Genomic DNA, 12,574 nt, shown 5'->3' with positions numbered 1-12,574 from the left:
CAACCTGGCCGAGTCAGCAAGTCAACCCGCCAGCATACGTCCTTCGATTTTTTCGTAGGAAACTCCGAGTTCGGTTCCGTCAACTGATCTGAAATCCTCTCGATATACTCTTCGAATCCCTATGTCTATCTTAAAACTTTCCATTTTGGGAATTTTCGAAAACTTTTAATTTTCTGTACCTTACTCTATCCTGATATTTTATCACATTTATGATATTTTGAGCATTTTCTTTTTGTGTTCAGGAAATGTCTCCCCAATTCCGCACTCGTGCCCAAGCTGCCATCCACATGAATCAGCTTGCCATTGATAATCAGTCGCGCCTAATAAAGCGCCTCAGAGCCAGACTAGGTGAGAGAAGACGGGAGAATGCGACCTTAGCCACAGAAAAAGAGGAAATTCGGACCCAACTTAACAATGCAATCTATCAGAGAGAATTGGTAAGAGCAGATAGCATGGATTTGAGGGATGGTATAGAACACGGCTTGTATCAAGAAAAAAAGCTGCATGAAGACATCGACCGATACCGAAAAGAATTGGAAGAAGAAAAACAGCAAAATGCCAGGAGCAAGAAAAGACTGGAGAATTTAAGTGAGGCTATAAGCAGCATTTCAAAGGTGAACCATCATCTGGCTCAACAGGGTGAGGTACTGAAGAACAAGATCAAGCAGAATAAGAGGGATTACGAACTGCGCCATCAGCTTACCATTGATATGTTGGATGAGACAGAGGCAGACGTTCAGGGGTGGAAGACACAATTGGCCCAGCTTAATGCAGAGAATGCCCAGCTCACTCATATGGTAGAGCTACTTCAGGAAGGAGAGCCGGAGGAAAAGCCGGAAGAGGAAGAGCCGATAGAGATTGAGGAGCTTATAGCAGCCATTGGGGATGGAGAGATAGAGGATTAGACTAGGATGTCTTAGTGATTTTGTTCTAGGATTTTATTTTACTTTTCCGTTGTTGCGATTTTATTCAGTACGACTTTTGTTTCCTTTAGATTGGTCATGTTCTTTTTTAAGAAATCAATAAAAACTTGTTTTATTTGATTCATTGATTTCAATTTATTTCAGCACAATCTATTGTATGAACTTTACTCGTACAAATTCTTAGAACTTGTGATGCCATTGTAGAAAATGGCCGGCAAACCCCCGAGACAGAATCGCAACCCGCGTTATGCTAACACCGACCGCGAGGTCAGACAAGAGAACGAGCAAGGGAATGGACCCCCGCCTGCAGTCAACTTAAGCCAAGCTGATCTTATGACCATAGCCACCATTGTAGCGACAACACTGCAAGGGTTGGGAAATCAGAACGTCAATCAGCCACCACCACCTCCACCACCAAACGGAATCAAGTTCCACTATGAATCACTCCGCAAGAATAGATTTCCAACCTTCAGTGGAGCTGCTGACCCTGAAGTTAGCCAGAGCTGGCTAAAAAGTGTAGAGACGCAGCTGCGACTATTTGAAGTTCCCGAAGCACTGAAAGTGGACGTGACTGTGCCGTTCCTAGAAGATAAAGTAGGAAAATGGTGGGAAGCAATCTCACCAGCCATGACAACTGCAGGACCAATGACTTGGCAGCGATTTCAAGAAGCCTTTCTGAAACAGTATTATCCAGCCGAGGTCGGACTGCAGAAACTGAGTGAATTTGAAAACTTCACTCAAACTCCGGACATGTCGGTTGTGGAATACACCTCCCAGTTTAATGCCCTTGGATCTTATGCTCAGGCAATCATGGCGGACGAAGTTTTGAAGTTGCACCGTTTTAAAAAGGGATTGAACAGCAGGATCCAATCAGCCCTAGCAGTCTACCAACCCGCGAATTTTTCAGATCTAATGGGTGCAGCTATCCGAGCCGAAACTGACATCCAGCATAGGGAAAATGAATTTAAGAACAAAAGGCTCATGACTAGTTAGTCCTCACGCAGTAATGAGACTTTCAAGAAGCTTAACCAGTCCGGTGGACCATCAAAAGGACCTTCGCCTACCTCAAGCTACCAGGATATTAAGCCTTGCTCAACTTGTCACTTACGATACCTGAGAGAATGCCGAAGAAACAGTGGTGTATGCTTCGGATGTGGGAAAGCGGGACACCGGATTGCTGAATGTCCTACTGCTGTCAACCAAGCAGCCGGACCCAATAAGGGAACTGGGCCAAATTCAGGAACTAACCCCAACAAGCCAAAGGAAAGCAAGCCTAACGCTAGGGTATTTGCTATGACTCAAGAAGAGGCCGACGACGCCACTGAAGTCGTGTCAGGTACCATTCTTATTCAAAAAGTGCCTGCTTATGCGTTATTTGATTGTGATGCCACGCATTCATTTGTATCTAAGAGACTCGCTAAGAAACTAGGACTTAAGCCCGAATTATTAGCCGAACCTTTTCGAATAGCCACACCTACAAATAAGGCCATCGAAACTCACGAGATTCACAGAGACTGTTTAATCAGTATCGGTAATCAGAAATTCAGCGCAGACCTAATACAAATAGTCATGGCCGACTTTGACATCATTCCAGGAATGGATTGGTTAGCCAAAAAACAATGCAATAGTGGACTGTAAAGGGAAAAGAGTTAAACTCCGAACCCCGAATCAGGAAGAGATCGTGTATCATGGTAAAGCCAAGGAACGGAAATCACTCTTTTCCGCTTCCCAAGCATGGAAGGCAATGAAATCCGGAGAAGATATCTACCTAGCAATGGTTAGCGAAGTGCAAGGAGAAGCCGAACTAAAGATAGAAGACATCCCAATAGTATGTGAGTTCCCGGATGTTTTACCAGAAGAACTCCCAGGGATAGTCCCGGACCGCGAAGTTGAGTTCGAAATTAATCTGGTTCCTGGTGCAGCTCCAATTTCTAAAGGACCTTACAGGATGGTGCCAGCTGAACTCAAGGAGTTAAAGGAACAACTCCAAGAATTGCTGGACAAAAAGCAAGTCCGACCCAGTGTGTCCCCATGGGGAGCTCCAGTACTTTTTGTAAAGAAGAAAGATGAGAGTATGAGATTGTGCATCGACTATATAGAACTAAACAAGATCACTGTCAAGAACAAGTACCCCCTCCCGAGGATTGACGACCTATTTTGATCAGCTTAAAGGAGCCGCAGTCTTTTCTAAACTGGATCTGAGGGCGGGATACCACCAACTGAAAGTCAGGGCGGAAGATATCCCCAAAACAGCTTTTCGGACAAGATATGGACATTATGAGTTCACAGTGATGCCTTTCGGGCTGACCAACGCGTCTGCAGCCTTCATGGACCTAATGAACAGAGTTTTCAAATCATTTCTGGATCAGTTCATAGTGGTATTTATTGACGACATCCTCATCTATTCTTCCAACGAGAGAGATAACGAAGAGCATCTGCGCATTGCACTTCAGACTTTGAGAGAAAAGGAGCTCCATGCTACGTTTAAGAAATGTGAGTTCTGGCTAAAGAGTGTATCCTTTTTAGGACACGTAATCTCTGAAGCAGGAGTATCAGTGGATCCCAGGAAAGTCAAGGCAATTACAGAGTGGCCAAAACCTAAGAACGCCACAGACATCATGAGCTTTCTTGGACTGGCAGGTTATTACAGGAAGTTCGTCGAAGGTTTTTCTTCGATCGCCATACCACTGACGAAACTCACTCAGAAGAATTCCAAGTTCTTCTGGGACGAAGGTTGCGAGAAAGGTTTTCAGACATTAAAAGAAAAGCTCACATCCACGCCAGTACTAATCTTACCCACGGAAGATAAAGAATTCACCATCTACAGTGACGCATCTAAGGAAGGTCTGGGATGCGTGTTCATGCAAGAGGGAAGAGTGATCGCCTACGCATCGAGGCAGTTGAAATAGCACGAGCAAAACTACCCTACGCATGATCTGGAGCTAGCAGCAGTTGTTTTTGCCTTAAAAATCTGGAGACAGTATCTCTATGGCGCCAAGTGCGAAATTTTCACAGATCACCAGAGCCTCAAATACCTGTTCACCCAAAAGGAATTTAACATGAGGCAAAGGCGGTGGATCGAACTACTGAAGGATTATGACTTGACTATAAGTTACCATCCAGGTAAAGCGAACAAAGTGGCCGATGGTCTGAGTCAGAAAAGTGGAAACAAGACCACTCTGACTTCACTCTCCGGTCGGCCATGTCTGCAAGAGACTGTCAAGCTAAACCAAGACCGAGACCCTGAGCTAAAGAAACTTAAGGGACAAGTAGAAAGTGAGAAGTCGCAAGATCTACAAAACGATGAAAAAAGAGTCTTATGGATGAAAGGACAGCTGTGTGTACCAGACAGCGATAACCTTCGCCAAGAAATACTGTCAGAAGCACACAAGTCCAAATTTTCAGTCCATCCAGGGAGTACAAAAATGTACAGAGATCTTAAGAGCAATTTTTGGTGGAATGGAATGAAAAGAGACGTGGCAAAATTTGTCGCTAAATGCCAAGGCTGTCAACAGGTCAAAGTAGAGCACCAACGACCTGGAGGATTGTTGCAACCCCTGGAAATACCTGAATGGAAATGTGAACATATCTCCATGGACTTTGTGGTAGGGTTACCCAAGTCAAAGCAAGGGCAGGACGGAATATGGGTAATCGTAGATAGACTTACAAAATCCGCACACTTCCTACCCGTCCGTATGAACTACAATCTGGACAAGTTGGCCACACTGTATATGGATAATATTGTACGACTTCATGGAGTACCAGTGAGCATCCTGTCTGACAGAGACCCAAGATTCGTCTCACGATTTTGGAAGATCTTCCAAGGAGCCATGGGAACGAAAGTGACACTTAGTACGGCCTATCATCCACAAACCGAGAGGACAATTCAAACCTTGGAGGATATGCTGCGAGCCTGCGCTCTAGAATTCAGTAGCAATTGGAGCAATCACCTACCATTGATCGAGTTTGCGTATAATAACAGCTATCACAGCAGTATTGGGATGGCTCCATACGAAGCTCTGTATGGGAGGAAATGCCTATCACCATTATATTGGGATGAAGTGGGAGAAAAAGCAATAGTAGGACCCGAACTTGTACAGACAACAATAGACAAAGTTACAGTCGTCCGAGAGAAACTCAAGGCAGCTCAAGATCGACAAAAGAGTTGGGCAGACCTGAAAAGAAGGCCAGTAGAATTCAATATTGGCGAAAAGGCCTACGTAAAAGTCTCGCTATGAAAGGAGTGGTCCGATTCAATAAAGTTGGGAAGCTGAACCCTCGTTATGTGGGACCCTTTGAAATTTTGGAAAAAGTGGGCACGCTAGCATACAGATTGGCACTGCCACCAAACATGTCTAGAATTCACAACGTTTTCCACGTATCCCAACTACGGAAATACATCTCGGATCCAAGCCACGTGTTGGAAGTAGAACCGCTCGTGATCGAAAGTAACTTGGGAGAAGAGCTGAAGTATGAAGAAGTTCCCATTAGAATTGTGGATACCAAGGACCAAGTACTAAGACGACAAATCATTCCCTACGTCAAGGTGCAATGTTCTAACCACACAGAAAGAGAAGCCACGTGGGAGCTAGAACAAAGGATGATGGACCAATACCCGTACCTCTTCGTAGACCAAGCCAACCCAAGTTTCGAGGACGAAACTTCCCATAAGGAGGGAGGGATGTAAAACCCGTGATTTTGTACAATCGTGATCATATCTTTTATTAATATGATTATACTAGGATGGTGTAATCTTGGATATTAATATTTAAAGCATTCAGAATATAAGATTTGCTTTAAGGTTATCTAAGTTGTGTAGATAATTTTATCGTGTGCAGAATTATGAAGCTCGAAATTTAGATAGTATTATTTATTTGTCAACTTGAAAGTTTGGTAGGAATAAATTTATCTCAATCTAAGGAATTAAAGAAGGAATTTTGAAAATAAGCAGATAAATGTCTAAGATTTAAGTTGATATTGAGATACCGGGAGAAAAGATCAAGCAAGAGATAATAAAATCCCTAGAATTCGAAATCTAACAATATACACTACGCAAATTTTCGAAAATTTGGTGGGGAAGGAAGAAGGAGATTTCGAATATCTACATATACCACGGATATATCATGTTTTTAGATTTGATTCACAGTTCAAATGCATTATAACTCTTGATCACGATAGCAGCCAGCCCCTATAAATAGGAGGGCCCTGTGGACTCGAAAATCACACCTCATATCACACAAAATTTCGAAAATTGTGCTCTAGTCTCCTTAGGAATTTTCGAGCACAGCGGAGCGCTGCCGCCGTCCAGCCGTTGAAGTAGGAATTTCGAAATTCCTGTGCAAGAACCCTAGTTTTTGTTGTTCATCAAGAATTTAAAGTAAGTGGGCAAATTTTAAATTTTTAAATTTTTGGTTATGTGTTTTTCCTTTTTAAAGAAAAAAAATGCGGTCGAACACCGTCTACGTTTTTTAAATCTTGTTACGTTTTTGTGATGACACTGTGAGGATTCCCTGAAAATGGGTGGAATTCCAACATATGGCCCCTAACAGTGGGATAGGACTGTTTTATGGCCTCGCTCCCTTAGAGGATTAAAACTTAGGGACTGACGTCAGTAAACCATGAAAGGTGAAAAATTGCAGTGTTACAATTATATGAATACGATGTTACGATTATGAAAAGCATGCTGTAAATATATGTTATTTTCGAAAATATTAAAAAAATTTTATGTGGTTTTCAATATTTCCCCCATTTACTGAGTATTCCCAAAATACTCACCCCTTACAACCTTTCTCAGATAAATCCGAAGAACAGGTAGAAGAAGAAGAATCGGAAGAGTTTTGGAGATGGTGATTAGTTTATTTTCGAATTTGGTAGACAAGATTATTTTTGAATTTTAGCAATTTAAATTTGATGTTAGACTTTTCTGCAAATTTATTTTATTTCAGTTATAAATACAGTTGTTTTTTGAGAAATTATGAATAATAAACTGGTTTTTGGTTTATACTATGCTAGGAGGCTGGTTGTTTATTATTAAACAACGCCGGTGTCAAATCTCGAGTTTCGGGGCGTGACACAATGGAGGTGCGTAGATTCTTGTTGCTGGACAATTGGATACTCTTGTTTCTGTACCATTTTTTACCAGCAAATTTTCAAGGATTTAAGGCCCCAGAACAGCCGGGTGAGAGGCTGAGAATCTGCGGCACCACCGCTTTTCACCCTGTGGTTTTGATTCCCAGCATTGTCACCGGAGGACTCGAGCTGTGGGAAGGCAGGCCTTGTGCCGATGGCCTCTTCCGCAAGCGGCTATGGGGCGTTAGCTTTACTGAAATATTCAGGAGGTATGACTTTCACAATTGGATTAAAAAAGGTTCCCTTCTTTTCTTTTTTCGATATTTAATTGAATCTGTATGCACAAATGTGAAATTTGGCGGAACATTTTTTAGGCCTATGTGTTAGTTAGAGTATCTATCTTTAAACGATGAAACAGGGCTCGATCCCCCTGGAATTTGGGTCCAGGCCGTGCCCGGGCTCTTAGAGGCCGACTATTTTGCTCCTGGGTATTTCATTTGGGTTAATCTGATTCAGAATTTGGCCCGCATTAGGTACGAGGAGAAGAATATGTACATGGCAGCTTATGATTGGAGACTGTCCTTTCAAAATACAGAGGTATGAGTTTGAATAAGTATTTTGATCGATGTTCTTGGTAAAGTTCCAATATTACCTTCTTGGATTAATGGAACTATGATAAATTAACTAATTTATAGCCTTTGTATGGTATGCAATAAATGTGAGATGTTATATATTATCCGATCCACTGTAAATTATCAATCGTGAGAAAATACAACTGCGGATTTTGTTTTAGTTTTGTGTAAACTACTCCTTGTTGGATGAACAGATAAGGGACCAAACTCTAAGTAGATTGAAGAGCAAAATCAAGCTGATGTACGTAACAAATGGATACAAGAAAGTGGTTGTGGTGCCTCATTCAATGGGTGTGATCTACTTTCTCCACTTTATAAAATGGGTCGAAGCGCCTCCGCCATGGGAGGTGGCAGTGGACCAGATTGGTGCGAAAGCACATCAAAGCAGTCATGAATATAGCTCCGACGTTCCTTGGTATTCCGAAAATCGTGGGGAGTATATTGTCTGTAGAAAGCAAAGACCTTGCTTTCATAAGGTTAGTCAGAGAGAAAATATGGTCATTATCATTGATTTATACCATATATATAGTTCCAGTTAACCGGAAGTAAAGGAAACTGAGGTGGTGCAGAAAAATCATATTTTTGGGGGCAAATATCAATGTTCCTAGTTCTTGAATTTAATTTTGCAGAGCTATGGCTCCAGGTCTCTTGGATTCTAAAATTCTGGGCCTTCAAACTTTGGAACATGTCATGCGAGTATCTCAAACATGGGACTCCATAGTTTCTTTGTTACCTAAAGGAGGCGATGCCATTTGGGGTAATTTGGATTGGTCACCTGAAGAAAACTGTGTGTGTGGTTCCAAGAAATAAAGTAACCTTCGAGACACAAAGAGCAACAACTCCAATGATAAAAGCGTTTTCAAAGTCCAAGAATCAACAAACTATGGAAGGATAATCTCTTTCGGAAAGCTAGCATCAGAATTGGATTCTTCAAAACTCCCTACTTTCAATTCTCCGGTAAATAGAACTACCAATTTTTCGTTTTTCTAATCTGATTTGGTAACTACCGTCTCAAGAATATCCGAAGCTAAGATACTCAAGAAACTACTACATATTTTGTTTGACGTTGTACCGTTTCAAGATATCCGAAGCTAAGATATTCGAGAAACTACTAACTAGTTTGTTGAATGTTGAATTTGATATCCTTTCTCATTCCTTTGGTTTGTCAACTCAATGAAAATAGAAATCTTTCAAGATAAACTACCTTTGAAAGAATTTCCGAAAGCTAAGACATTCAAGAAACTACTACATAGTTTGTTGAACATAGTATTTTTTAAAACTTAATTTCGGCTGTTTGACAAACAATTTATCTACGGAACCAACTGATAAAATATTCGTGTTAACCAACTGAAGTATCACGAGAAGTATCTAGGCAACCAAATCCAGCTGAACTGAACTTTCGAAGTTAACTGACTGATCAGTTAGAAACTGATCAGTTGAACCCAACTGGATTCCTGAAGACAGCTGACTGATCAGTTGGAAACTTATCAGTTGATTCACTCAGCGCAAGCTTATCATCTACTTTCATCAGCTGATCGCTCAGCCTTAACACGTCATCAAATGAAAGGGATGTTCAACCGACATCAGTACAAGCAGACTGCAACTTGTAGTGGAACGCCGCATTTCAGAATCTACAGTATACGATTGTCAGAAGAATATCGACGTGGCAAATCGACGGATATAAAATTCAAATATTATATCAAGTTGCCGTTGGAAGAGAAGCCTATAAATAGGCGAACAGAGCAGCTGAAGACATACACAAGTACTACTATTTTACTCAAGCTGTTACTCTGCTGAAATCAAAAGCTCACTCTCTTACTAAGTTTTATCTGTAGCATTCAAGGCTACCATCTTTGAGCTTGTTAGCGTACTGTAATCTCTGCTATATTATTAAGTTGTGCTAAGATCAGTCACGAACTAAGAGTTTTAGTTGTGGCATTGATAAGACCAAACTGAAGTGGGTCACTACAAACAGTGTATTCAATGAAAGTCTTTTAGTAGAAATCCTATCTTCGTGATAGAAGGGGTGACGTAGGAGTTATTCCATTCTCCGAACATCCAGAAACAAATCGCGTGTTTTTTACTTCAGTTACCTTTTGTTTTAATTATTCTACCTTTCATTCAGTTTACTTCCGCAAATGTTTTCTCAGTTAAACTGATTGTCATTGACTTACGAGATATTTAGTTTCAGTTTATCATTAAAACTGAACTCAACCTTTGAAAAACGAACATAATCTGTGAGTGTTTATTCAACCCCCTTCTAAACACATTTCACTTATTAAATATCCTTGCTCATTCCTTTTGTTTCTCAACTCAATGGACATAGAAACAAGCACTGAGACCCAATAATACCGTAGCAAAATCTCATCCTCCATCACGGGGAAAAGTATGGAGTGATTATGATGAAATAAACCGGGATATCATCTACCGAATTTTCGAAAATAAAGCATACACCGCAAAAACTTTGCTGGAGCTTCTCCGTTCCATTGCTCCAATGATGATGAAACGTGCCGAAGCTCAGTTCTCACATGGTGTGGCTAACAACCTGGACGATCCCAAGTATAATAATCACAAGTACTGGTCAAATCCACTTGAGACCAAGTAAGTATCAACCCAATGCATTTAAATTTCAATCCACGTCAAGTTTTACATGTAACAAGGGTTGGAACGTGGGCCTAGAGTGGGTAGGGACAGTGTTCATCCCTCCTGTCCGATTTTTTTCTGTCCGCTCTGAGTGTTCATCCCTCCTGTCCGATTTTTTTCTGTCCGCTCTGAGTGTAGCAGCCGAGCCAGGGGAAAAGGAGGTTGCCAACAGCAGCAACCGGCAATTAAATTATCATATAGACTTACATAACATTTTATTTATCATGTTTTTAATCTCCCTTAATTTTCAAAATTTAGTTTTGACCCAAGTCATTCGTCTAGCTTCTCCAGAGCTCCACTCAGTGAATGCATTTGAAATTCAGTTCTTGATTCTTTGGCATTATAAAACCTTGTTAATTTCTATTCTAGTTCAACGTGTCTCCTTTTTCAGATTGCCGGATGCACCACACATGGAAATATGCTGTCTCTATGGAGTGGGAATCCCAACAGAAAGATCGTATATCTACAAGCTCTCACCCTCCAGCAGGCGCAGAAGCATTCCTCTCCAAATAGACAGCTCCGCAGATGGAAATTGCTTAAAAGGTAGGGCGTACTTTGTGGATGGAGACGAAATTGTCCCAGTTCTGAGCTCTGGTTTTATGTGTGCCAAAGGCTGGCGAGGAAAAACACGTTTCAACCCATCCAGGATCTCAACTTACATAAGAGAATACAATTAAGTATCAAGCACCAGCAAATTTGCTGGAGGGGCGGGGATAGCAGGTAGTGCACATGCCGATATAATGGGAAATGTGGCCTTAGTGGAGGACATATTACGAGTGGCAGCCGGAGCATCTGGTGTTGAGCTTGGAGGCGATAAAATCTACTCCGATATTGTCGAAATGTCCAAGAAAGTAAGTATTCAGCTGTGATTCAAGATTTTGTTGGAAAACCAACCACCTATGTACCGAGAATTTGTAACATATGAAAGAAATAAAGTTTCCATCTATGCATGAAGAAATGGGTATTCTCCTCTTCTTGATATGTAATACATAAGAGTATACTTACCACTAGGCTCCTTTTGGTGTGATGGTATGGTCAGTTGTTAAATTTCCATGAAGACACTGTCAATTTTATTAATTAGCATAAAGTTCGACTCAGCTCGATTATAAATGAATTTAACTCGAATATTCAAGAGTTTGACTCGACACGGTTCAATTACAAGCATAAACTATATCAACCTTAAAAAACACCAAAATGTTATAGAGTCTCAATTATAAAGCCAAACCATCAATCATCAATTATCTATTATGATTATGATTATGATTATTATAAATATATCACTTTTATTTGTGAAAATATGTATGCCTTTGTAATTTATAATAGATTTGTTTATATTCATTTAATTTGTAGCGGTTTTAATTGTGCTCTTGTATATTTAATTTTTTTATTTAATTTGTTTGTTATATCTGTTTACCATAAATATACAATTTCATTTGTGAAACTACCTATATATCCTTATATGTTTAATATATTTAATTTTACACAAAAACTCTCGTGACACGGTCTCACGGATCAATTTCGTGGGTCGAATCTGTTATTTGGGTCATCCATGAAAAAGTATTATTTTTTATGCTAAGAGTATTACTTTTTATTGTGAATATCGATAGAGTTGATCCGTCTCACAGATAAAAATTCGTGAGACTTACTCATAATTTTATATTTCATTTAATTTGTAACTGTTTAACTATGATCTTGTATATCTATTTTTTTTATTTAATTTTTTATATTATATTTGTTTATTTTTTCTGTTTACCATTTTCATTTGTGAAAGTACCTATATATGCCATTGTATATTTTTATATTTCATTTAATTTGTAACCGTTTAATTATGCTCTTTTTATTTTTTATTTCATTTGTTTTTGTTATATTTGTTTATTTTTTCTGTTTACCACTTCCATTTGTGAAAATACCTATATGCCCTTGTATATTTAATATATTTAATTTATCGTAGATTTGTTTCTTATGTCCACTTTTTAGAAGGTTTATATCGACATACATTCGGTTACTTATATATGATGATATTATATAATTGATGTATTATTAATAACATATATTATAGTACTGTATGGAAATGTTTCACTAATTAAACAGGTTAAGTGTATTTAATTATCTAAATAAAATTTAGTTGATTCCAGGATATGAGTTTGATGATTGCATTTCAGTAATCGTGATTCAAAGAAAATTGTAGGTTGTTTGAAAATTAATATAACAAATAACACAAAAACCAGACGATCTAAAAGTCAATTGTTTGAGATCAATCGATAATCCGATTCGATCCATGAAAAAATATTACATTTTTATCAAATA

General features: G+C 39.6%; 2 pseudogenes; both read left to right on the top strand.

Moving 5' to 3' along the window:
* Nucleotides 1-1,130: 1,130 nt before the first annotated feature.
* Nucleotides 1,131-5,161, top strand: LOC140957198 (uncharacterized; annotated as a pseudogene).
* On the top strand, nucleotides 5,158-11,253 carry LOC140957197 (putative phospholipid:diacylglycerol acyltransferase 2; annotated as a pseudogene).
* The last annotated feature ends 1,321 nt before the right edge of the window (nucleotides 11,254-12,574 follow it).

The sequence above is a fragment of the Primulina huaijiensis genome, chromosome 14 (genome assembly GCF_012295235.1).
Source record: "Primulina huaijiensis isolate GDHJ02 chromosome 14, ASM1229523v2, whole genome shotgun sequence".
In the NCBI taxonomy this organism is placed as follows: Eukaryota; Viridiplantae; Streptophyta; class Magnoliopsida; order Lamiales; family Gesneriaceae; genus Primulina; species Primulina huaijiensis.
The sequence above is the reverse complement of the archived record's forward strand: the minus strand, read 5'-3'. Positions and strand labels throughout refer to the sequence as shown.